The sequence below is a fragment of the Hemicordylus capensis genome, chromosome 2 (assembly GCF_027244095.1).
Source record: "Hemicordylus capensis ecotype Gifberg chromosome 2, rHemCap1.1.pri, whole genome shotgun sequence".
NCBI classification, from domain to species: Eukaryota; Metazoa; Chordata; class Lepidosauria; order Squamata; family Cordylidae; genus Hemicordylus; species Hemicordylus capensis.
The window spans coordinates 229373351-229399904 of NC_069658.1; the positions used below are offsets into that span (position 1 = coordinate 229373351).

At 47.3% G+C, this 26554-nt stretch overlaps 1 pseudogene; it reads left to right on the forward strand.

Moving 5' to 3' along the window:
• The first annotated feature begins 12004 nt into the window (after nt 1-12004).
• Nucleotides 12005-26554, forward strand: part of LOC128341671 (zinc finger protein 420-like) — a 56393-nt pseudogene continuing 41843 nt past the window's right edge.

The window sequence follows — 26554 nt, forward strand, 5'->3', positions numbered from 1 at the left end:
CAGAAATCTAACGTGTGGGACCCACAGCTTGGCTTGCTCACCCCCAGAAATGCATTTTCCCCCTTCTGTGCCCTCTCAGTTTTTTGTTTCTGATGTCACCACCAGAGGGAGCTACAACTGGCGGGTTAGGCAGGTGGATCTTTGCACCTTCGGACATCTGTTTTCCTCTCCTCTAGACTTCTGTCCAGTGTGTGGACATTGTGGGAAGTGAGGGCAGGAGGGGAGGCACTGTTTTTGGGCAGCTCATAAGCACCTTAAGCAGCCCGGCTTCAGAGAGTGTGGCCAGGGCCGTCCCTAGGGGGATGCGGGGGCCTCTTAACATTTCATATCATTACAGAATCCTACTGATTGATGACATACAGTGTCAATAGTGTGAGTGAGGTTTTTGGACATGGCCAACCAGCTTGGACGTATAATGCGTTTCTAAAGAAATAAAAATAAAAAGCACAACACATGCTTCACAGTTCTCAGATCTTCTGGGTTGCTAATCAACTGGAGCATGGTGCATTCATAAACAAATAAATGAATGAATGAATTATATTTTGTTTGTTCCAGAGGTTTTTGTCATTTCCTGCCATGAAACAAGCCACTTATAGGACTTTTTGGTAGACTGATACTCTCAGGGCTCCCCTTCCTACCTGTTTGTTGTAGTTTTACCTTTCCTCCATCCTTGTTCTGATCTTGCACTATGAAGACATAAAGCTCAGGGACACCGGCTTTCCTATCCAAGTATGTAACTTCCTAAATAACCCTTTTGGACATGCTTCCCTGTTTCAACATTCCTCAGGGGATTACTGTACTTGGGAACCTCTCCCTAACCTGCCTTCATGCAAGTCGAGCAGAATAGTGACAACACATATTTCTCCATAACTCCACATCTACAAGGGCTTCCGTGCAGAAGAGGGCAAGCAAGATGATCACGGGCCTGGAGCAACTTCCTTATGCAGCAAGGATACAACATCTGGGGCTTTTTAGTTTGGAAAAGAGGTGGCTGTGGGGAGACATGATAGAGGTGTATAAAACTATGCCTGGAGTAGAGAGAATGGACAGAGAGAAATTTTCCTCTCTCTCTCTCACAACACTAGAACCGGGGGTCATCCTGGGAAACTGAAGGCCAGGGATTTGGGGCCAACAAAAAGAAGCTGGGGTTTGACCTCTTTGCCAGGGCCTTGAAGATACACCTAGGCATTTGGTGTTGGCAGTTGATTAGGTTGTCATTCTCTTTTTAAAATTGTCAACTGCCAGGAGATATTTTGAGCGAATGGGATAGGAAGAGAATGATGCAGCTGGGACGCTCATATGTTTTTATGAAGGGTTGTTTTTTTTTAACCGCCTGATGAGACTTGCTCATTGATCAGGCAGACAAATTTTTGCAAAGGACTTCAGAGTTCAGGTGGGGGAGCGAGTTCAGCTCTCCTTTGTGACAATGGGTGAGAGACTAGAAAGGTCTTGCTAGCACATTCACCGGATTTTGTGTGTTTTCAGCCTGCATTCCCACTCTGCAGTGCCCCTGGGTGTTAACAGTGTTACGGAGCCCTATCACACGGGCCAATAAGATTTGTGACCTCAGAAAAATGGGAGAGAAATGAAGTGAACCTTCCTTTTCCACACTGATATCCCACTCTTCCTCCAAGGAACCCAGAGGGGTGTACACGGTTATGTCTATCCTCACAACAACCCTGTGAGGTAGGTGAAGCTGAGAGACACATGACTGGCCCAAAGTCACCCAGTAAGCTTCATGGCTGAATGGGGATTTGAACTCAGGTCCTCCTGGCCCTAGCCTAACACACGAACCTCTATGCCATGCTGGGACAAGGGACCCACCTGCGTGTGGTGAATATTTTCTCCCAAGTTCCAGTCTAACAGCTCTTTTGATTTTGAATCCAAACATTTTACAACTAGGCAGGAGCATGAAGAGCTCTAGGAATCCCTTCCAGGGATCCACAGAAGAGAGGAGCCAGACCCTGGCTGCGTATGCGGAGTGGCCCCCACCCACCCCCTTTCCCAGATCATTCCCTGAGGTGTGTGGCGGGGAGGGTGTCATTGTCGCTCTACAACATCTTCAGGGCCAGCCTAGTGCCAGGACACTCCAATATCGTCCCTCAGTTTATCCCCCTGGTTTCCCCACTCCCCCGCCCACCTGCCCAAGACAGGAGTACTCAGACTGATGAAGTAATATTTAAGAGGGTGAAGGAAGCTACTCACTTGCTGTTGCTTTGCTGGCACTTTATTGCTTCTCTGTGGAAACCAAACCAGAAGATCAGGGCGGAAAAAGACCTCTAGAGATCATCCAGTCCCATTCTGTACAAGCAGGGATCCCGAAACCACAGCCCTCCCAATATAGGAACACATGAACACACACACTTTTCACACAAGAATTTGAAGTGGTGTACACTGAAAAATAGATACACAACAAATAAGATGGTTCCCTGTCCCCAAAGGTTCTCTGGCCTCTTCCCAGCAATACCCAGGGTCCCTGAATCTTCCCAGGGAGCCGCTGTTAGCAGAGTCTGGCAGTCCTCCTTGGTGTCAACCCTCAGCCTGCCTCGCACCAGGGTAACCCCATTGCCTCTGGTCCTTCCCCTGCAACACTGAAAGATGGACTGAGAGGCGGATGGAACCTCCAGGTAAGAGGCTTGGAATATTCAGGGCTCCAAAGACGCATGCTAAGGGGCTGCCGAGAGACAAATGCAATCCCTGGCCCTGGAGTCAGGGGGATAGCCCCAAAGGAGGAGCCCCAAAGGAGGAGCAAGAGGAGCCCCCCCCCGCACCATTGATGAGTCCCGCCTGCCAGGGAAGGCTTGCACCCTCCCAGCTAGTCTGGGTAAGGCCCGACTCTTGCCCTCTATTTGATTATGCCAATTAATAAAAGACAAGAAGGAGATTCTGGTCAGTATCTTTTATTAGGCCAAGCAAAGCTACTGGGTGCGCACCCCAAGAAGTGGCACACCGCAGAAGAAGTTACAAGCAATTTTATACCCTTTGACAACAAGCAGTGACAAGCAACAAGCCCCCTCCCTCAGTTCCCCTTTTCCATGGAATCAATGCTATTGGCTATATTCAAATAAGTTGTTTCTCCAGACATGTTATCACACCACCTGTTCTCCACTTCCCGTTTTCCCTATTGTGGTCTCGCAGACTCAAGCATTTCTCAATTGCCTATATGTCAAATGTCAAAAGCACATCCTGCTCCGTCTAGCCAATTGTTTGCGGTTTTAACACAGAAATACCTCTAGAGTCATTTTGAAACTCCCTTGCTTGCATTTTATTCCTTCATTATTTATTCCCTAATAGCTTAAAACAGTTTTACAAAAACAAAATGGCATCCCTTATGCTAAGGGTAAAACACAGCTTTTTTTGCAACCCCATCACCATCCTTCCCACCAACCAAGCTCCATCACATCACCTCTCATTAAATTACTTTTATGAACATGGAGCATCTGTAAAGTTAAAAAAATAAGCAACATAGATATGCATGGGTCAATACCCACAGCAGTCACTGGAAATCAATGATCGATTAATTAATTCCGAGTTTATTCATTGTTTATTGGCAGCTTCCTATGTTCCTATGAGAGGGTGCGGAAGGGTCTTCCTCTCTATTCCCCCTCTCCTTGTATCTCCCTCTGCTCCGGCTTTCTCTGATTGGTGGGGGTCTGGCCTCTCGCGTCCTCCACCTCCTTGCTCTCTGCTCTGCTGCATTCTCCATGAGCCGTGTGGCTTCTCTCTCCCCCTCTCTGCTCTTCACCATGTGGACAGAAATCTCAGTCGGGGACACAGGCTTTCCTACCCAAGTATGTCATTCCCCCAAGAAACCTGACTGGCTTTTGAACCTTAAGCGCCTGTCTGGAGATACTCTTTAATGGGCTTGCTCTTCTCACACCCAGTGATTGGGCTGAACTCAACCTCTATTCCTCAGGGTTAGAGTCCTGACCTTGGAGGGAGTGAACACAATCTCCTGTGTGTCTGTTTCAAAGGCTGGAGCTGTGAAGAACAAAAAGAACAGCAGCAGGAGTGAGTGCTAACAGTTCTGTTTTAATTTTCATGACTGTGCTTTCCTGCTCAACTCTTAACCCTCCACCCACCCCCGTTCTGGCTATTTTTCAACCAAGCTATTCTCACTGTGGTGCTTGAATGCTCGGAGGCGTTCTCTCTCTCCCACAGGCCTGCCACCTGCACAGGGGCATAGCAAGGTTGGAGGGGGCCCAGAGACAAGATTTTAAAATGTGCCCCCCTCCCGAAGCTCAGTTCATGAAGTAAAGAAATCTTAAATTGTGGACGACTCAAGTCATTTAATGGTGCTAGAGAAAGACTGGTAGCTCCAGATCTCACATCAATTAAGGAGGATGGATACAACTGAAGGAATCCCGGGTGGGTGTGCGGCTGGGGGAGTGAGTCATGTGACTTGCCTCTGGGGGGGCCCCCAAGGCAGTGGGCCTCCAGACAACTGTGGCCCCTTGCCCTATTATAGTTACGTCCCTGCACCTGCATGTTCTTCTCTGGGCAGCCAAGGATGGGGGAGACTGGAGGGGCGGATTCCCAAGGGGTGATCCAAGCCGCCCTCCTTGTGTCCTGGAAAGGGGGAAGGTTCAAGGATGTGGTGGCTGCATCCCAGGCTGGAAATGGGAAAGGAGGGGATGGCTTTATGGAGAGCGTAGGTTTGCACTCCTAGAGGCTCCATGTTGTGGGAGAGCCCAGAAGAGGATGAAGGGGCAGAGAGGTATTGGGAACAGACCAAAAGGAAGGATCCTGCATTGAAGGCTTTGTTCTGTGGCCTCAAAGGAAGGCCACCTGCCTCAGCCACTCTGCCATTCTAGGGACTCTTTCGAGACTCTTAGCTTTGGTCTCCTTTTCATACAGGGAGAAGATCCATGAGGTGGGCTTTGGGGGTGTCAAAAACCTTCATCCCTCAACAAGAGAATACTTCAATTCTTTATATAGTTGGAGGCTGCCTTGGAGCACAGATTGAAGATGGAAAAGGAAGAGGCAGTTGGCTGTGAAGCAGGAGACGGCCCTGAGGCCAGCCAAGCAGGGAGCACTGGGGAATTCTGGGAAAGGACCCAGCAGAAGATGCTGCTGGATGAGGAAGGCCTTTGCCCCCCCCATCCCCCACCGCCGATAAGCTGCAATGCACTATTTTAGCACCAGAACATACCTAGTTAGCAGAGGCGTAACAAGGGAAAACGGCGCCCGGGGCAAGCACTGAAATTGCGCCCCCCCGCCGTGCCACCCCTGCTACCCCCCAACATACATCTGACTGACACACATGTTTCAGAAAACTTTTATTTTAAAAATTTTAAAAATTACAAAAATTACCAAAAATTTCAAAATGCAATAAATAACCAAAAATGCAATAAATAACCAAAAATGCAATAAATGCAATAAATAACCAAAAATGCAATAAATAACCAAAAATGCAGAAATTGCAACTCACGCTCACTAATTTTCTAATTAGCAAACTATCATAACTTGGCCCTCCTTGCTTTCATAGATGCAAATCAGTCTATGATGCCATCAAAGTCAGTTTTGAGCCACCCAGCAAGTATTATGCCTGAATGGGGATTTGAACTCGGGTTTCCCCGGATCTCCCTCACAACTGTGTAGGGTGGGAAGCGCAGTGGAAAAGAAGAAATGCCCCCCGGCCCTCCTACCCACTTCAGCTTCTGAGGAAAGGAGTGTGTGTGTGTGCGCGCGCGTGCCCAGGCAGGGGGTCTATCTATCTATCTATCTATCTATCTATCTATCTATCTATCTATCTAATCACTTCAATATTGTGATGCTATAACTAAGCCACCACTTTTAAAAAAAATCTCTCATACTTATAACATACATAAATTAAGCAAGCATCTCATTTCTTCTTTTTTCTTAATAATGCCTGCGCTTACATGCTAAGTACACAAGTAAATTGCCAATGGGACCCATTTGTTAGGCTAAAAAAACAATCCTCAAACATATACATCATGATAAGCTTGCTGTGGAGTGCCTGTCCTTTAAAAAACCTCATACCTTTTAAGTATAAAATAAGAATTCAGACAAGACTGTTTATTTTTGCCTGTCTTTAAAAAAATCATTCTTATTCTGATCTGTGATATGACATATACCCACAAAACATGGGTTTGCCCCTCCTAGGAGGGAGAGCAGCTAATATGTGTACAGAGCCTGTGACACTCCATGGTAGCTAATAGATCCGAGGAAGACTACGCTGCTTATCTCTGGGGCAGGCAGGAGATGTTTTCAATCACCATACTCCTTTTTGACATCTCTTTCAGCCATACCAAAATATTTAATCCATTTCTGTGTATTGGGAAAAAAACCTTCTTATTACAGTAATAGGCAAATAGGTTCTTCATAAGAGCCTATGAGTTCCTCTTCTTGAGTAAAGGATATGTAAGAAGAGATGGTCTCTGTATAGCAATGCACTTGCTCAAAAGGCAAATAGCTGGGAGCCTAAAAGCCATTTCACTTATAAATCTTAATTGCCCACAGCCCAATTTCCTGGGAATAAACTGGATGTTAGAGCAATAAAGCACATAGACTGGTATTGGTTTTAGTACAAGGCTAGTGTTCTGTTACAAATCTGCTGTCAGGGGTGAGGTAAGAGATAACAACTTGTGCATCCCTGCTTAGTATTCACCTTTCAAAAGCAGCTATAGTTTTGCAAATAAGGGCATTTATGCTAGTTGTGTAGCAGGCAAAAACAATGTACTAGTAAAAAGCCTTTTGATTTGTATTATATTTATTTTGCACAGATAGGAAAAGTAGACGGGGTTTATTTATTTCCTTCAGATTTGACCAATTTTCATATTCCTGAACAGTTTGGTATGCACATTTTGTCTGCACTTGCTATATTGTGTGTGTTTTTAAACTTATATTGCACACATTCTTTGGTAAATGAAAAAAAACAAAAACCAGGCATTCACAAATTCTTGTGAATAAATAATTGCTTGCCTTCCCTTCCCCTTTTCTAGGGTGGATTGAATCCTAGGTTCTCAAACTGTGAAGTAGAATGCAAGAATGCCCTTGAGCTATGGCCCCATCTCACTTGTGTATTGGATCAGATAAACAAAGGAGGAGCTGCTCTTGGTCTGTTTAAGAAGATTGCTCTTCCTTCCCATTTACCTGGTTAACAAAAATGAATGGTAAAGGCAGCTCTCCATCTAGCAGGAATCTTATTGTTGACTTGCAAAGGAGGCTGTCTATTTATCCTTGGGACTCATTTACCTGACCACTTTGGAGATGGAAAAGTCACGGTGTGATTACTTTCCCCACCCAAACCTGCAAGATAATAATAGGCTTGCCTGAGGGGACACACCGGATGCCCTGCTGCAGAGAGCCAGAGATTGCGGAGGAGGGGAGTGGGAGGGAAAGGAAGCAAGGGAAAAGCCAAGACGAGGCTCCCTCCACTCCGGGCGGAAACAAGAGCCATTGGAGGACTTGCTTGCTGCTTCCACGCTGCCTTTGTGCTCCGTGCGTCCCTCCGTCCTTAAAGCCTCTCTGAGCAGGTAGCCCGCACTAGGCAGCTAAGGTAAGGGCATATATTGTAAAAATTTAAAAAACCCACAAGAAGAACCAGATAACTAAGGCGGCAAATGCAATTTGGCATGCCCTGCCCTCCTCCATGAGTCAGAGGGCAGCCGACGACTCAGGAACGGTGCAAAATAGAAAGAAAGCTTATCGGAAAGACAAACGCACAGAGACTTTCCGAGGAAGCCCCAGCCATCCCGCCCTCTGGGGTCCATTCTCCTCTACTTTAAGACACTGACTAGATAGTTTCTTAGGAATCCTCATTTCTCCAGCTCCTTTATAAACCTATGGAACTAGTCACAATTCGTTTTGTCAAGGCAGATCAACGCTCAGACTCTCCGAAGAGGCTCTTATTGCTTTGATGAGGAACTCTAGGCACGAAGGGCAGGGAGAGTGGGAGGCTAAGACGTCAGGTCTAAACTTTGTTGGAGAAAGGCGCTGGCAGTGAAGTCAGCTTCGTGTCCTCCGTCCAAATCCAAACTGGACAGTGGATCAGGAAGGGGCGCAGAGTGGACCCGTCACCCACGCGCTGCCTTGGGGGAGGTCTCGGGACCTCCTTTTCACTCGTAGCAGGGAAGGGTATTATCGTATTTTCTCGGAAACAGAGCCTGGGCGGGAAAAGGAGCAGGCTGATATGAGCGTAGCTGACTGCACCCTGACATCGCGTGGCGGGCGGCGGCAGATTGCAGAGTGCAGACTCCAGCCAGTGGGAGCGCCCGCCAGCCACCCCCTGCCGCCCGGAATTTGGGGGAAATTCTTTTTTGGGGAAAAAAATTTTTTGGAAAAAAATTTTTTTTTGGTGGTGGAGCTTTTCTGCACCCCCTCCCAGAGTGGTGCCCGGGGCACGTGCCCCCCCTGCCCCCCCTATCGTTACGCCTCTGCTAGTGAGGAACATAGGAAGATAGGGAGCTGCCTTATACTGAGTCAGACCATAGGTCCATCTAGCTCAGTGTTGTCTTCACAGACTGGCAGTGGCTTCTCTAAGGTTGCAGGCAGGAATCTCTCTCAGGAAAAAAAATGGGGGGGGGGGAATTGGACAGAATGGGAAGAAAAAGTAGTGCTTAAAATCACCATTTGGGAAACATGGAGCCTTGCCATGTACCAGAAAGCAGTTTACATCCAGATTTACCTGATACCCACTCCCCACCCCCAGGGCACAACCTGGTGGTAGTCTACCCTCCTCCGCACAATCTCCTTTGGAGAGTTGAAAGCCTGGTCTTCCATCTAGTATGGCACACAGCATCCTTCCCTTTGGCCTGTGAGGTAGTGTCTAAGGAGGTTGAGTGGGGAGGCCTTAGCTCTACCAGCCCTGCAACCCTTTTTTGTGACTGAATTCAGGTCCTACAATTTTGGAAACTGGATTTTTGTGAATGTCCATAATATGTCCAACCTCCTACAAAAAACCTGGGTTTCACTTTTCGCTCTATGTTGGTGAAAGTCAACATGGGGCATGGCATGGTGGGGGAAAGATTCTTTCAATGGTAATATTACATAAGTATTGAAAAGGGACCACCTGGACAACTTGAGAGATTTGTTATTCACACTAAAAAAAATGGATGGCTGAACGAGTTCTGTTTAAAGGGTCCTCCGCAGTTAAGCAGCTAAGGAAAACAATTTACGGAGATAGTCTAGAAGTAGCCTTTTAAAACCCCGATTTAGAACGTAAACGCTACAAACAACGCACTTCACAGTACTTGTTGCAACCCGATCACCCTATCACTCTCTTTAAGGAGAAAAAGTTCCCTTTTCATTCATAGGAAACAAGGTGGTGTTCATACCACCAAGTGCTGCTGCTTAACGTGGCTAAGCCATGGCTCCTAGAGGACCAGCAAGAGTGTCCCCAAATCACCTGCAAACAGAAAGCTCGTGAGCTAGGCAAGACATTCAGGGAAACCCACTCACATTTCTTAAAAGAGTGTGCGGTAACCAAAAGAGTGTGGCAGGAAGTAAGCAAGCTGTTGGAGTGGCCTGATTTGGAAAAACAGACTTGGGAAGAACTAACCTCGGGTTTGAGTGATGGAACCTCTTTTTGGGGTCCCAGAAAGAAGCCCTCAAGGAAACGGGACAGAACGGGTACCCTCATACAAGGGAATTGGAACGTTCCCCTTCTTGTAATTAGGTTAGTAAACCTGTATGTCATTTATGCAATGCTCCTGCATAAGAACAGGGAGGGAAGACGTGACCAAGAGGTCCACGTGGATAAGACAGTAAATTTCTTCTGGAAAAGTCTATATGGTTATGTGCAGAAAGACAAGTGTATCTCTTCTAAACAGGAATGGGACAAGTTGTGGAAATGGGTGTTGGACATAACCCACCCACCCACCCCAATTACGTGGAATGTGCCTTGAAATCCAACCCCCTCCCCAGTTAAAGTACTGCCTGTATATACTTTGAAATCCTGTTGGTTACCAAATCCTTGTATGTAAATCTTTATATGATGTACAAACAACCACTTTATATATAATTGTGCTTCGGTAACATACTGTATGCTTTGGTAGTTTGTTGGTTCAGTGAAAAATCTTGTTGTCCTGTCTTGGAACCTAGATGCTCTTCCCAGAGCAGCTCCGTTCCCTGAGGGGACTATCTTACAGTGCTCACACTTCTAGGCTCCCTTTTGCATGCAACCAGGGCAGACCCTGCTTAGATTAAGGGGACAAGTCATGCTTGCTACCACAAGACCAGCTCTCTTCCTGTTCTGCTCTGCATGAGTGGAAGTGTGGAAAAACTGCGATATTATGCACTCTTTTTTCTGGGGTTCCCTCCTCCTTTTTAAAGAAAACCATCAGAAATAAATAGAACATGTGTTGTGGGTAAGCCGGGGTGGGGGGGGCTTACCTTCCCACCCTAGTTCGGGTCTCTTGGTTAGGTAAGATGCCAGACACCAGTATCAGAGTTTCAAATCAAACTTTATTGTTGTAGCACAGAGCATCTTTAGCTATAGCCAGGTTTCATATCTGCTCAGCAAAACAGTCACCCTTTTTTGGAACGTTTTGCGGTCGAGTCATATCCTGTCTCAGAGAGACAGACAGCGACAAACCGCATCCTGTTACAAGAGACTATTGTACACTTAATATCACATCCTGCTAGAGCAGGAAAATGTTTTTGCTTGAGCATGTTTTGAAAAGCTATCACAAATCCCATCAGCACAGGAGGCTATCACATATCCCATCATCTTCCAACTTCAACACATGCATTCATCCTAGAAGCCGTTCCTGGATCAACACAATTATCCCAGGGAAAAGGGGCTGCAGGCAGCAGCTAGCTGGTGACCGCATTCCTAGTGCATTCAACTAAATGCAAAATGTGGCACAGCATGTGTAGGTCAGTGGGAAGTAAATTGTTAACAATTTCTTCTTTTAAAGACGTTTCCAGCTTCCGTGGAGCCTGTCCTGGTGTATTGCAGCTTCTCAGCGGGGGCGGGGGGGAGGCAGAAGGCCTGTTGGCTTTTCTCTGTTTATGTAATCTGTTCATTATTATGTCCCAATTTGGTATAGATGACACGAAAGCAGAACCAACTAATACAACAGAACAAGAACTTTAATCATTGCACATATCCCAGTTACCAGGAGTGCATAACAGACCCAACTTAAAACAGTATCAAATGAAGCACAGTAATCATTGCACACATCCCAACCAAAGTTTTAAAAGTTACAAAAGTGTGTAACTCCCTAGGCAAGTTACTTCCCCACTGTGGCATTATGCTGGCCTTGGGCCGAAATAAATCATACATACACATACACTGTGCCATGAAGTTCATGATGAAATTAGTCATGGCTAACTTGTCTCAGTTCTAGTAGGACTAGTCATTAATAATTTAGGCTGAATGTCAGCTGGTAAATCTAAAATACAAATATCCAAAGTTTTACTCCACCTATCCTATGAAAGTAGGGAGGGATGTGTGTATGCCTTGTCCTGATCTAAACATCCTGGGCAGCACAAGCATGTTTCCTTAGAATCAAGTCCTAGAGTATAGTTTTTCCCAATGCCAAGTAAAAGAGTTTTAATCACTCAAGACTTTAGTAGCTTTTAATTGGAAATATTACTGTTTCAGTTGGCTGAGCTATGTATGAATGTTTTTATGATTTTTTTAACATGATATTAATTTTGGCCTTATACAACACTTGTGTATTTTAAATGCAAAGGGCGAATGCAAATGTAAAAATAATCAACAGGCATGGCTGTGAGCTGTTGTTACTTTCATTAGAACACACACACACACTTAAAAAAAAAAGCAGACTGGTGAAAGAACGGGGTGGGAAAGGAAAGAAAGACTTGCAAATTTTTTAACAGAGAAGACATACCATGCTAATTATAGAGCAATTACAGTGAAAATCACTGATCCTCTTGTACTTTCTCAGTTTTCCTGTCTCTACATACATTCGTCCCACCTCCAGGCCCCGCCTCCTTCCTGCGGGCGTCCTCACGCACGGTGTTCAGCGTCTTCTTGCAGTTGGGAGTTCTGCCTTTCGCCGGGGCAGGGGAGGGGAGGGGAGGGGAGGGGAGCAGGTTAACCCCCTCGGCGCCTCCTCCAACCTTCCCTCTCCCAGCTTAGTCTCTGCCTTTGCTCGCGGAGACAAACAACAAGGAAATAGCGGGCAGCGCCAGAACAAGGAGGAGAATTTTTTTTTAATGACTTCACAAGGAAGATCGGGTAGGCGCTGGGTAGGGGAGAGCCTCTGCGGGGCCCCCCAAGGCGGGGGGCCGAGACAACAGCCTCCCCCTGCCTAATTGTAGTTACGCCCCTGGCCCCAAAGCTTGTTTGTCTTTGGAGCACCTGCGTTTGCGTGCCAGCGAGGAGCGGGAGGAGGAGCAGCAGCAGCCCCTGTCTTCTTCGCCGGGGGCTGGCAGAGCTGGGCGGGTGGGCGGTGCTCGCTCGCCTGCCTCCTCCTCCTCCTCCTCGCTCAGCCCGCAGGGCTGTGGTCCGTCCCAGCAGCAGCCGCCCCGAGAAGGGAGCCTGGCTGGCTGGCTGGCTGGCTGGGGAGCCTCGTGCAGCGCGAGAGTGGCCCGGACCGAGCGGGGTCTCTCGCCGCCTCCTCTGGAGCCTCAACAGCAGCATTAGCAGGTGCGGTGCAGGCACAGGCGGGAGACGGGGGGAGACCGGCCTGGGTGGGGGGCACAGGAGTCACGTCTGGCTCTTGGGGGGCTCTTGATGTGGGGCAAGGGGGGCATGTCTGAGAGGAGATGGGGCTGTGGCTAGCAGCCTGGGGGCCTCTGCTGTCCATGGATGGAGGGCAGGGGAATGTGGTGGTGCTGATGGGACTGGAGCGAGGATGAGTTTATGACCCATCGGCAGCATTTGGCTGTGTTTGGGATGGGCGGGCTGGTCGTGGCAGCTGGCGAGACTCCTGGGGCTGGGTGGGCGCCGGGCAGGGGGAAGGGGGCGCTGCCCAAGTGCGTCTGCAGTTGTCCCCAGATTGGCAGCACCATGTTTAAGGAATCACTAATTGCTCCTAATGATAGTTTTAGTCTCTGTTCATCTGATTTTTTCTACTTAATTAAATCGGTGGAGGTTTAGACTTTCCTGATGGGCTGAATCAGCTAATCCATTTTGAGGATGGCACATAATTAAATTAGCATGCATTACATAGTGGAAAAAGTTCAGGGAGGGAGAGATGGGGGAGATGTGGAAACTTGCAAGGTTCCCCCTCCCCCCCTCCCCCCCTCCCTGAACCTTTTCAGTTAAAACGTGGTTAGATTATAGGGGAGGAAGGACTTGAATGAGCAAAACAGGAAACTGGTGGCAAGAAATACAACTGGAAAACTTTCCCCTTCTGTGCTGGGCTGGGCTGGCGCCTGGCGGCAGCAGGCAAAATGTGACTCGGGAACAGCCCGCCCCTCTCCCTCCAGCCCCACTCCCTTTCCCCGACTAAGCTGGTGCAAGAGGAAATCTGTGCCAGTTACAGGAATGAGTTGGGCATTTTGCGTATCTGCATGTGGGTTGGGATCGAGAGCCAAAGCGGAGATTGTTGCTTAAGGTGGCCTCAGATGTGGGGGACCATAATGTCTGTGCCGAGGCCACTCGTAATGCCATGTCCCCCAAGAGGAGCATCGGCTTGTATCAGTTAGGATCATAGGAAGCTGCCACACACTGAGTCAGACCATGGGTCTATCTAGCTCAGTATTGTCTTCATAGACTGTCAGCAGCTTCTCCAAGGTTGCAGCAGGAATCTCTCTCAGCCCTATCTTGAAGGTGCCAAGGAGGGAACTTGGAACCTTCTGCTCCTCCCAAAGCGGCTCCATCCCCTGAGGGGAATACCTTCCAGTGCTGACACTTCTAGTCTCCCTTTCATATGCAACCAGGGCAGACCCTGCTTAGTTAAGGGGACAAGTCATGCTTGCTACCACAAGGGCTTTTAGCTGTTTTATTGGTTTTATTGTATTTTTATAGTTTGATTTTATTTGTTAATTTGTTTTAATTGTTATCATCTTTTGAACCGCCCTGAGCCATTTTGGAAGGGCGGTATATAAACCTAATAAATAAATAAATAATAAATAATGGATTCCTCTGGAGGCTTTTCCTGCTGAGAGTGGATTATCCTAACAACATGCTGGTCTTTCTGGTATGAGGAGGTGGGTTGGGGGATTAACAGGACCGTGCCTGAGCGTCCTCTCTCAACCTGCCAAGCCCATCTGCCAGCCGTGGTTGCACACCCCTCCTTGGGAGTGCACAGCAGAATGCTGTTGCCTGTTTGGTTACTTTTGGCATTGTTGGCTGGCATGACAGGCAGCCCCGTGGCCATTAGGGACCCTGCTGGCCTGGGGCTGCTGCACCACTTGAAAGGCAGCCCTGGCAGCAGAGCACTGTGGGAGACACAGCTCCAGTTGCCTTGTCTCTCTGCATCTTCTGCCCTACGGACCACAAGGGGTATGAGGAGTCGAGAGAGTGAGGAAGGGTCTTCCTCTCTATTCACCTTCTCCTTGCCTCTCCCTCTGCTCTGGCCACCTCTGATTGCTGGTGGTTTGTCATGGTGTCATCCACCCTGATTCAAGATGGCGGACACGTGAATGTTTGAGGTTCAAGTGGGAAGCGATTTTGACCAAGTTTGGTACAGTTGTAGGGATGGTGAAAGAAAAATAGGCAGATTACTTCCTACTAGAACAACTAAAAGAATCTTCTTTTTTATTTCCTTGTTTGGACAATACTTGGCATGGCATAGCTCAGAACCAGAGGCGTTCACTATGTTGGGTAAGAGAGGTCCCCTTAGATAAGGCATACCTTCCCAGCTGGCACACTCCTCTCCTCCTCAGAGGTGTCATACGCACAACAGAACGAAAGCTTTGTTGGTTAGGTTGAGAGTCTTGACCTTGGAGGGAGTGAACACAATCTCCTGTGTGTCTGTTTCAAAGCCTGAGCTGTGAAGAGAAGCTGTGTGAGTAAAGCCTTTGCTATAAAGGTACAGAACTAGGAGTAAGCTCTAACAGTTTTGTTTTGTTTTTCCTGTCTGTCCTTTCCCTCTCAACCCTGTTCTGGCTATTTGTCAATCAAGTCATACCAAATGTGGGTGCTTGAGAGCTCTGAGGAGTGATTTCTTCCCCCCAGGCCTGCCATCTGCATGTCCTTCTCTGGGCAGCCAAGGGTGGGGGAGACTGGAGGAGGCGGATTCTCAAGGGGGGATCCAGGTCACCCGCGTTGTGTCCTGGAAAGGGGAGAGCTTCAAGGATCTGGTGGCTGGAACAGGGAAAGGAGGGTGTGGCTTTAAGGAGCTGAGGTTTGCACTCTGCTCCCCAGGAGGCTCTATTGTGTGGGGAAACCCAGAGGAGGAGGAGGAAGTGGGGTGGGGAGTTATCAGGAACAGACCAAAGGGAAAGATCCTGCATTGAAAGCTTTGTTGTTTGGCCCTGATGGGAATTCCACCTGCCTCCCCCACTCTGCCTTTCAAGGCTCTCTTGGACTCGTAGCATTTGTCTCCTTCTCATACAGGGAGAAGATCCATGAGGTGGAATCTGGGAGTCAAACACTTTCATCCCTCAACAAGGAAATCCTTTGATTGGTAATATTGTTGGAGGCTGCCTTGGAGCACCAATGAAAGATGGGGAAGGAAGACCCAGCTAGCTGCAAAGCAGGAAAAGGCTTTGAGGCCAGACAAGTGGGGAGCACTGGGGAATTCGGGGAAAGGGCCAAGCAGAAGATGCTGGTTGAGGACATCAGGAGCTCAGAGGCCCAGCGCCTGCGCTTCAGGCAGTTCTGCTACCAGCAGGCCGAGGGGCCCCGAGAGGTTTGCAGCCGACTCCACAGCCTTTGCCATCGGTGGCTGAAGCCAGGGAGACTCACAACAGCTCAGATTGTGGACCTGGTGACCCTGGAGCAGTTCTTGAGCATCCTGCCCCCAGAGCTGGAGAGCTGGGTCAGAGAGTGTGGAGCAGAGACCAGTTCCCAGGCAGTGGCCCTGGCAGAAGGTTTCCTCCTGAGCCAGGCAGAGGACAAGAGGCAGGAAGAACAGCAGGTGAGAGAGCAGTTTATCTTGGGAGCTGCAAAGGCCTCAGAATGTGAGCCAGGAGATCCTCAAAGAAGCCAGATGTGGCATCAAAAAGCAACTTGGGAATCATTTATGGAGATGATCCACCCACTTCAACCCCTTCTTGGGTTAGGAGCCTTCTATCTTGGGCATGTGGCAGAGCATCTGATTGCATGCAGGACTCCCCCGGTTGAATCCCTGGCATCTCCATGTGGGCCTGGGATAAGCTCTTGCCTGACACCATGGAGAAGAACTCGCTGCCATTCAGTGTAGATAAAACTGAGCTAGATATAGGGAAAGGCAGTCTATAAATGTATTGCTTATTGGTTGGATTTATATACCGCTTTTCATTAAAATAATCTCAAAGTGGTTTACAATATAATTAAAACAATACATAAAATACTAAAGTGCAGATAATATAAAAATAAAATCTCTATTTAAAAATCCAATTTAAAAATACATAAAACACAAAGAACCACCAGCAGCAAAAGCAATACTTTCATTCAGAAGCCTGGATTCAGAGCCACATATTTACTTTTTTTCTAAAAACTGTCAAAGAGACAGGAGCGGATGTGGGCCGGGAGAAGAAGTCACTGCCAGTCAGTGTAGACAATACTGAGCTAGATTAACAAAGGCATTATATCAATGGACATGCATACGTACTGGACCAAGGATCTGACTCAGTATGAGGCAGTTTCCTCTGGGACTTTCCTGCCCCGTTCCCTTTCTGATGCCTTTTGTCCTGTTCCCTGTTGGGAATCTCTCCTTCCGTCTGTCTCAGGTGCAAGGACTGTTGTCGGAAGCGGCCCCTGACTTCCCTGAGGCCGAGAAGGCTCCATCAGGCACCAGGCAGAGGCCTCTGTCCAAGGAGATCCCCAGGCAGGAGGGCAGCAGTGGGGCCACCTTGCTGGGTAAGGAGGTATGGGGCGAGTGCCCCCTTATTCCCCCCCTCTCTCAGATACCCCTGTGAAGGAGTGAGGCCTTTACCTCCCCTTTGTGTTTTTCAAATATTTGTATTATACATGTGATTGCTTCCTCCCTGTGTTCTGTATTAAGAAGCTGTACAGGGGTAAAAAGTTCACAGTCGCTGTTCTGCCGTTTGGTCTGAAAGGGATGTTTATATTTTGTAGGGAAGAGAGGGTTTGATTGGTTTGGCTATAATTTAAAAACTGGAAGGAACTTGAGTTTATTTGGATTGGTTTGTTTAGCAAGGTTGGAGGGGGAAAGAGAATAAAAGGAGGCTTGCCTGCAGCAGAAAGTTAGTTAAAGCCCGAGGAAAAGTTTAAAGGCAGGAGTTTCTCCCAGCCCTACCTTCTGGCCAGAATTGAACCTGGACCCTTTTGCAGGAAAGCACTCAGTGCCCCACTAAGCCATGACCTCATCTCCTAAGGGGAATCTCTTACGGCAGAGAGGGCTCCCATGTGTTCACCTGTCCAAATTCAAATAAAAATGAACTCTGCTTAGCGAATTTTATTTTTTAAAAATATCTTGCCCATTTCCCTGTCTGATAGATTTGACAGAAGGAGAGCAGAGGAAATCCTTGCCTCTCTTTTATGTTTACCGGAATTTTTATGTGGTGGGGTGGCGGCAGACCCTTTTGTCCAGCCTCTTCCACAGTTTAAATAGACAATATATTGTGTTATGACAGTCATCAACCTGATATGTACCAAACTGCATTTTGAATTCTGCACAAAGCCAACATGAGATTTTTTTTAACTCTAGACTTGATCCTCTCTTTCTCTCTTTTATTCTCATACATCCTCCCGTCACTTTTGTGCCCTTGGCAGGTGCTGGAATGACGCTGCCAATGCATTCTCAGCCCTCACTTCTGCCTGCTGGGATGGAAGTTGCTTCAAGACCACGGAAGAAGGTAGGGGAGGGCTTGTTGGGAATGGAGAATGTGGGGCAGACAGACAAGCCCCATTCCTTGGACACCCCTCTGGGGCTGCAAGTGGCCCTCTTTCCTTTGGCTTCTGTCCAAGCTGCTGACTAGAAAGTCTTGACTCTTGTGAAGGTTGGAATCTGGCGAAGCAGACAGGGAGGCGCCTTTGAAATGGTTGGCTTTCAAGTATTGAGCGGGGCGTAGGTGGAGAGTAAGTGTGCGTCTTCATCTCATGAGAGCCTCTTTTCCAGGGGTGGTTGCTGGTATCTCCACTGTGTGGTTTTAGTTGCACCCCCTTTGTGACAGGACACCATTCCCCCACCTTATTTTTCTATTAAAACAATAACAATAGCTATTTTTGTTAAAAAGTGGGTGTATAAAAATAATAGATGACCCTGCAGGGAACATTCCCTGCCTTTCTCACAGCACCTTTCCTGAACGACTCTTGTGGATTCTGCTTGAAGGAAGGAACCTTCAGGGATGTGATAGAGGCATCCCACTCCAGGGCTGGTAGCTCCTCTGCTATCAGGAAGAATTCAGGTCTTGGACAAGGAGGACATCGGTCTGAGGAAGAGGGAAATGTTCTTTTAGAAGGGACCCCTTCCGTGGATGATGAGCCCATATCCTCTCGCATGGGGGATACTCCTCTGGGGTGTGGGGGCCTCTTTGTAGTGGGTGATTTGATCATTAGAGGTATATAGAGAGATGGGTTTGTGACCCGCGTGTTGACTGCACGGTGACTTGCCTGCCTGGTGCGAAGGTTGCGGACATCACGCGGCATCTGGACAGGCTCCTAGGCAGTGCTGGGGAGGAGACAGCTGTCGTGGTGCACGTTGGCACCAACGATGTGGGGAAATGTAGTCGGGAGGTCCTGGAAGCCAAATTTAGGCTGATAGGTAGTGTATTGAAGTCTAGGACACCCAAGGTAGCATTCTCAGAAATGCTACCTGTTCCACGCGCAGGTACAGTGAGACAGGCAGAGCGGAGGGGTTTCAATGCGTGGATGAGACGTTGGTGCCAGGAGGAGGGGTTTAGATTTGTTAGGCACTGGGACACATTTTGAGGCAAGCAAGGCCTGTACAAAAGAGACGGGCTGCACTTGAACCAAGATGGAACCAGACTGCTGACGCTTAAAATCAAAATGGTTGGAGAGCAGCTTTTAAAATGACACCTGGGGAACAGCCGATGGGAGCTGGGCATTATCCCGTTTGGCAAAAGCCAATCCTTTAAAATGCGAGCGTGCAGAGAATTCAGATAAAACAGAAGGGGACAGGGCAGAACCACATAAAGAGCAGACGGGAGCCTGTGCCAGCAGGTCAAAGAGTCATAAGAATAGCATACTTCAGGGGAGAGATTCAGTGTATAGGTGCCTATATGCCAATGCCAGAAGCCTCCGAGCCAAGATGTTTTGCTGGAGTGCTTGGTTGCTAACGCAGAAATAGATATAGTGGGCACAACTGAAACATGGTGGAACAGTGAGAACCAGTGGGACACAGTTATCCCTGGGTATAAACTCTACAGAAAGGACAGGGAGGGGCACCTTGGAGTTGGAGTAGCACTGTATGTTAAAGAAGGGAGTTGCAGGAGGAAATCAGGGAGGCGTCAAGGACAGGCAGGGCTGTAATTATGGGTGACTTCAATTATCCACACATACAGGTGAAACTCGGAAAATTAGAATATCGTGCAAAAGTCCATTAATTTCAGTAATGCAAATTAAAAGGTGAAACTGATATATGAGACAGACGCATTACATGCAAAGCGAGATAAGTCAAGCCTTAATTTGTTATAATTGTGATGATCATGGCGTACAGCTCATGAAAACCCCAAATCCACAATCTCAGAAAACTAGAATATTACATGGAACCAATAAGACAAGGATTGTAGAATAGAACAATATCGGACCTCTGAAAAGTATACAGTGTACTGTGCTTGATTGGCCAGCAAACTCGCCTGACCTGACCCCATAGAGAATCTATGGGGCATTGCCAAGAGAAGGATGAGAGACATGAGACCAAACAATGCAGAAGAGCTGAAGGCTGCTATTGAAGCATCCTAGTCTTCCATAACACCTCATCAGTGCCACAGGCTGATAGCATCCATGCCACGCCGCATTGAGGCAGTAATTGCTGCAAAAGGGGCCCAAACCAAGTACTGAATACATATGCATGCTTATACTTTTCAGAGGTCCGATATTGTTCTATTATACAATCCTTGTTTTATTGGTTCCATGTAATATTCTAATTTTCTGAGATTGTGGATTTGGGGTTTTCATGAACTGTATGCCATGATCATCATAATTATAACAAATTAAGGCTTGACTTATCTCGCTTTGCATGTTATGCGTCTGTCTCATATATCAGTTTCACCTTTTAATTTGCATTACTGAAATTAAAGGACTTTTGCACGATATTCTAATTTTCCGAGTTTCACCTGTAGACTGGGTAAATTCACAGTCAGGTCAGGACAAAGAGGTCAGATTTCTAGATACACTAAATGACTGTACCCTAGAATAGTTGGTTATGGAACCGAACAGAAAGAAGGCGACCTTGGACCTAATTCTGAGTGACACCCAGGACCTGGTCCGTGACATCAGTGTCATCGACCCTTTAGGGAACAGTGACCACAGTGCCATCAAATTCAGCATACATGCGGGGAGAGAATCACCAGAATTTCAGAAGAGGAAACTTCTCAAAATGAGGCGTATGGTGAAAAGAAAGCTGAAAGGGAAAACCAGGAGAGTCACTTTGCTCCAGAGTGCATGGAGTTTACTCAAAACTACAATAATAGAAGCCCAGTTAGAGTGTATACCCAAAAGGAGGAAAGATACCACTAAGTCCAGGAGGATGTCAGCATGGCTCATGGGTAAAGTCTAAGAAGCCATAAAAGGGAAGAAGACTTCCTTCCGAAATTGGAAGGCCTGTCCAAATGAAGAGAATGGAAAGGAACACAAACTCTGGCAAAAGAAATGCAAAGTGACAATAAGGGAGGCAAAAAGAGAGTTTGAGGAACATTTAGCCAAAAGTATCAAGGGGAATAACAAAAACTTCTTTAAGTACATCAGAAGCAGAAGACCTGCCAGGGAGGTGGTTGGGCCATTAGACAGTGAGGGAGTGAAAGCGATTATTAAGGAGGATATGGAGGTTGCAGAGAAGCTAAATGAGTTCTTTGCGTCTGTCTTCACGGCAGAGGATACTGAGCATATACCTGTTCCTGAACCAGGCTGTTTAGGAATGGAGGCTAGAGAGCTGAGTCAGATAGAAGTCACAAGAGATGATGTACTAAACTGTCTGAAAAAACTGAAAGCTAACAAATCACCAGGGCTGGATGGCATCCATCCAAGAGTCCTCAAAGATCTCAAATGTCAAATGGCCGACCTCCTTGCTAAAATTTCCAACTTATCCCTGAAATCAGGCTCTGTACCAGAGGACTGGAGAGTAGCAAATGTAACACCTATTTTCAAAAAGGGAGCCAGGGGAGATCCAGGAAATTACAGGCCGGTTAGCCTAGCGTCCATTCCAGGCAAATTGATGGAAAGCATCCTCAAGGATAAAATTGTATAACACCTAGAAGAACAGGCCCTGCTGGGAGTGAGAAAGCATGGCTTCCACAAAGGTTAATCTTGCCTCACCAACCTTTTGGACTTCTTTGAGGTTGTCAACTAGTCTGTGGATCAAGGTGATCCAGTTGACATAGTCTACCTGGACTTCCAAAAAGCTTTTGACAAAGTTCCTCATCAAAGACTCCTGAGGAAACTTAGCAGTCATGGGATAAGGGGACAAGTCCATGTGTGGATTGCTAACTGGCTGAAAGACAGGAAACAGAGGGTAGGTATAAATGGAGAGTTTTCACAATGGAGGGAAGTCAGAAGTGGGGTCCCCCAGGGATCTGTACTGGGACCAGTGCTTTTAAATTTATTCATCAATTATCTAGAAGCAGGGGTAAGTATCGAGGTGGCCAAATTTGCAAATGATACCAAACTCTTCCGGGTAGTTAAATCCCAAAAGGATTGTGAGCAGCTCCAAAAGGATCTCTCCAAACGGGGAGTGGGCGACAAAATGGCAAATGCAGTTCAATGTTAGCAAGTGTAAAGTGATGCACATTGGGACGAAAAACCCCAACTTCAAGTATATGCTGATGGGATCCGAGCTGTCGGTGACTGACCAGGAGAGGGATCTTGGGGTCGTGGTGGACAGCTCGTTGAAAGTGTCGACTCGATGTGCAGCAGCTGTGAAAAAGGCAAATTTAATGCTAGGGATCATCAGGATGGGGATTGAAAATAAAACGGCTAATATTATAATGCCCTTATACAAAACTATGGTGCGACCACACTTGGAGTACTGCGTACAATTCTGGTCACCACATCTTTAAAAGGACATTATTGAACTGGAGAAGGTACAGAAGAGGGCAACCAAGATGATCAGGGGCCTAGAGCACCTTTCTTATGAGGCAAGACTACAACACCTGGGGCTTTTTAGTTTAGAAAAAAACGACTGCTGGGAGACATGATAGCGGTCTATAAAATCATGCACGGTTTGGAGAAAGTGGAGAGAGAGAAATTCTTTTCCCAATTCCCTCTCACACAACACTAGAATCAGGGGTCACTCCATGAAATTGATTGCCAGGAGGTCTAGGACCAACCAACGGAAGTACTTTTTCACACAACGCGTGATCCACTTGTGGAACTCTCTGCCACAGGACGTGGTGACAGCCAACAACCTGAATGGCTTTAAGAGGGTTTTGGATAACTTCATGGAGGAGAGGTCCATCAATGGCTACTAGTAAGAGGGCTGTGGGCCAACTCTAGTCTCAAAGGCAGGATGGCTCTGGGAACCAGTTGCAGGGGAGTTATGGCAGGAGAGAAGGCATGCCCTCTGCTCCTGCCTGTGGCTTCCAGCAGCATCTGGTGGGCCACTGTGCGAAACAGGATGCTGGACTAGATGGGCCTTGGGCCTGATCCAGCAGGGCTGTTCTTATGTTCTTAACAATTATGCCTTCTGCGAAGGTGAGCATGTTTCCTTCCTCTCTTCCAGGGCCAAGTGAGCTTTGAGGAGGTGGCTGTACTTTTCACGGAAGAGGAGTGGGCTCTGCTGGATCTGGACCAGAGAACCCTGTACAGGGAAGTCATGCAGGAGAATAGGAGGAATGTGGCCTCTCTGGGTAAGACTCCTTGAAAGGGAAGAGTAAAAAGCCTGGTTCAGACATGATATTGTACAGCGGTCTGTACACGCATACATGTGTTTGTGTGAATGACTGGACCTGCATTCATATTAAACGTGAACCTGGGTACGGGCGCCTCATTTGCATAGTATAGCTAGGAAGGGTACTGATGTAGCTGTGTTCAAAACACCATGTGAATGACTTCTTGTGAATGGAGATCTTGCGAGAGAGAAATCGAGCCGTTCTGCTTAGTTGGTAAGAGTGCGGTACAGATATTGCCAAGGCAATTGGGTTAGTGGTATCCTTGTTTGTGTCAAACTAGGAGCTGGAAGATTCGCTCTCAAATGCCCCTCAGCAATGAAGCTCCTTGGGTGACTCTCAACCAGTGATCTCTCAATCTCACCTACCTCATAGGGTTGTTGTAAGGGGAGAAAGGGTGGGATATAAATGCAATAAATTAAACTCAACTCTGAGGGTGCTCTGCCGGACAAACCTGAAGATATGACACTGAGCTGGGTCTCACGATCCGTGAGACCTGGTTTCTTCAGGGCTAAGCCTGCTCTACCTGCTCATTAGTGGAGAGGGAGCCCTGGGCGGCCAAATCAGCTGCCCACACGATTGGTCCCCACAAGCTCCAGTATGCTGGTGAGAACACCAGAGCTAGGAGGCGGTTTTTCGCCTCCCCTTTGGGGGTCTCCTCATGAGTAGCCATGGCGTGGAGCTGGACTGTGGATACTCAAGATCCAATAGCCCGAGTTTGCGGAGGGCTCGGGCTAAGGGGCAGGCTGCTTGAGCGCGTTAGCCGCTCAAGAACCACCAGTGGTTCTCACGACTGAAGAAAATCGGGCAAGCATATTTTCTTCAATCGTGTGAATAGCCTCACTGTCTTATGTGGAGTTAGACCCTTCAGCGACCTCAATCAGTAGTCTCTACACTGACTGGCAGCAGCTCTTCAGAGTTTGGAAGAGGGTTTTCCCAGTCCTACCTGGAGATGCTGCCAGAGACTGAAACAGGGGCCTTATGCATTTGAAGCAGATGCTCGGCCACTGAGCTCAGGAGACTGGCAATCTGGAGGAAGAGAGATTTCAGCCTTCCAGAGCATCTTGGGAGAGGGAGATCCAGCATCTGTGCAGAGACTGGTCCTGCAGAAGGTTCCTCCTCTCAGCTACATAATGGGACTCTCACCTGGACAGGAGATTGCCAGCTAAGCCCTGTGAGTTGCCTGTGACCCAGCCCATCCCCCCTCCACTCCGCCCCAGAGAGGACCAGAGGAAGAGGCAAAGTACGGCCAAGATGCCACCCTTAAGATCACTCCTTGAATCTCAGACTTCCAATATCAGGATTATAAAAGCAAACAGATATAAAAACAAAACATACAACCTGCACCTTCCTTGTGAATAACCCAAACAGTATTTCAGTCTCCCCTTGAAGACAATATTTCGAAGATGAATAATATATATTAAGTGGTTGTTTTGAAGTAGGAAGGGTTGCTGGAGTGGTAGCTTTGCATTAAAAAGAGACTTGCATTTTGGGCAGTATATAAATGTGTTAAATAAAAATAAAGTCAGGCTCTCCAGGGTACAGACACAGAAGGAACTTTGAATCATGAGCTGACCACATTTTCAAACCGCCAGCCCCATGGCTGTGCTGTCTAGAAACTTTTAAAAAACAGTAAAGTTCAATTTAGAAAAGCAAGATAGAGCCAGTCTTTCTGGAGACTAGACTAGAAATGTTTGAGAACTCTGGATACTTTAAGAGGCATTTTTTAGTGCACACTAGAACTTGCCTTTTGGGGCTGAGAAGGAGAGAGAGAGAGTTTTTCAAGGCTTGATTGGTTATAGATTGTTTAATTTCAAGCACGATCTGTTTTAATCCATGCATTTTATTTTAATGCACATCTTTTTTGAAAAGGTAAGTTATTCTTTTTATGCAAGTCTTTTTCAATGTATATTTGTTTTTCTCTTCCATGAAGACCCTATGTAATGCTACCAAACCTCGTCTATAGTCCAGACTAGACACGGATGCTCTTCTGGTTCTGAAGGGGTGTTTGATTCAAGAAAAGAGGCTGTAATTGAGATCAAACAAGTTCCCAGTAGCTTTGGCCTCCTTTCTTGAAAGAATCTCATCTTGACAAGACAAAACAATCAAGAGGGAACTTCTGTGTTTCTAGATTCTGAGAAAGCATTTGATCAAGTTGATCCATTACACTTGTTTCAGACATTTGAAGCATTTGGACTTGCAAGGAATCTCACTAAATTTGATAAAGCTTATGTATGAAAAAACATTTATTTGGATCTTGGCAATGGTATATTGTCAAATGAATTTCATTTGGAAAGAGGAATAAGTCAAGGTTGCTCATGTTGGGGAAAATTTACCCCTAGAGGTTTGTTAGTAAGCAGGGGCCACACCATCTTGTCAGATTCAAAGCTTTATTGATCACGACATGCTGGGCTATCAATCATGAATTGGGAGAGCCCCGATTATGTGCGGATACCAAATATATAAGCAGAAGTCTTATTAGTTATGCAAATAATAGGATCCAAATAATAGGATGGTAGCAAGACTACCATCTTTCTGGGCACCCCTCAGGATGAGAGTCTGGGCTTCTTGCCTGACTGCCCCCTTCTCCTTTTGCCACCCCCCCACCCACGATTCCATCTGCCTACCTCACCCCTGGACTGGTGGAGATGTTGTGGTGCCTTGCAGGACCGAGGCCAAGCCCAAGGTGACTTGTCAGTTTTCCACCCTGGTTCCACCAGCTGGGCTTTTGGCCTAGGACTTATAAAGAAGGAAGCTGCCAGTGGTGGTGGGGCTGCCACCGAAGGGGAGACAGCAAAGGGGGCTGCCTCTTTGGGGGAGCAACGAGGGCGATGGAACATACGTACCGTGCTCTTACCAAGTAAGCAAACCAGCTCGATCTCTCTCTCACTAGATCTCCATTCACACAAAGTCATTCACATGGTGTGTTGAACACCCATTGGGGATTCTGTTGGTGTACCAATCACCCCGCTGCTCAACTGATTCTCTAACTGAGCTGTCCGAGCTGGTCACGGAGTTGGTGTTGGAGTGTCCCAGGCTTTTGGTCCTGGGGGACTTCAATATCCACTTTTGGGCTGGCTTGTCTGGTGTGGAGAAATGAGGAGTCTCATTTCTAAGCCTTCCATTTCTAATCAGCTCCTGGAGGTGCTCTGCTGTGATGCCCTCAGTGGGTTCTTTGTGAATAAAATCTCCTGTATTCGGGCTGACTTGGATTCCACATTTTCTGCAGGGTCTATGGAGGAAGTGTCCAGCAATCCTTCTTGCAGTGTTAGGTTGGATCAATTTCAATCTGTGATTCCTGAGGAAGTGGACAAGCTGCTTGGAGCGGTGCATTCCACCACTTGTTCTCTGTACCCTTGCCCAACTTGGCTGTTTCCATCTAGCAGGGAGATTATTCGAGGAGGCCTGGTGAATATCATAAATGCATCGCTGAGGGAGGGTAAGGCACCTCCATGCTTGAAGGAGGCAATAATTAGACGTATTTTTAAGAAGCCTTCCC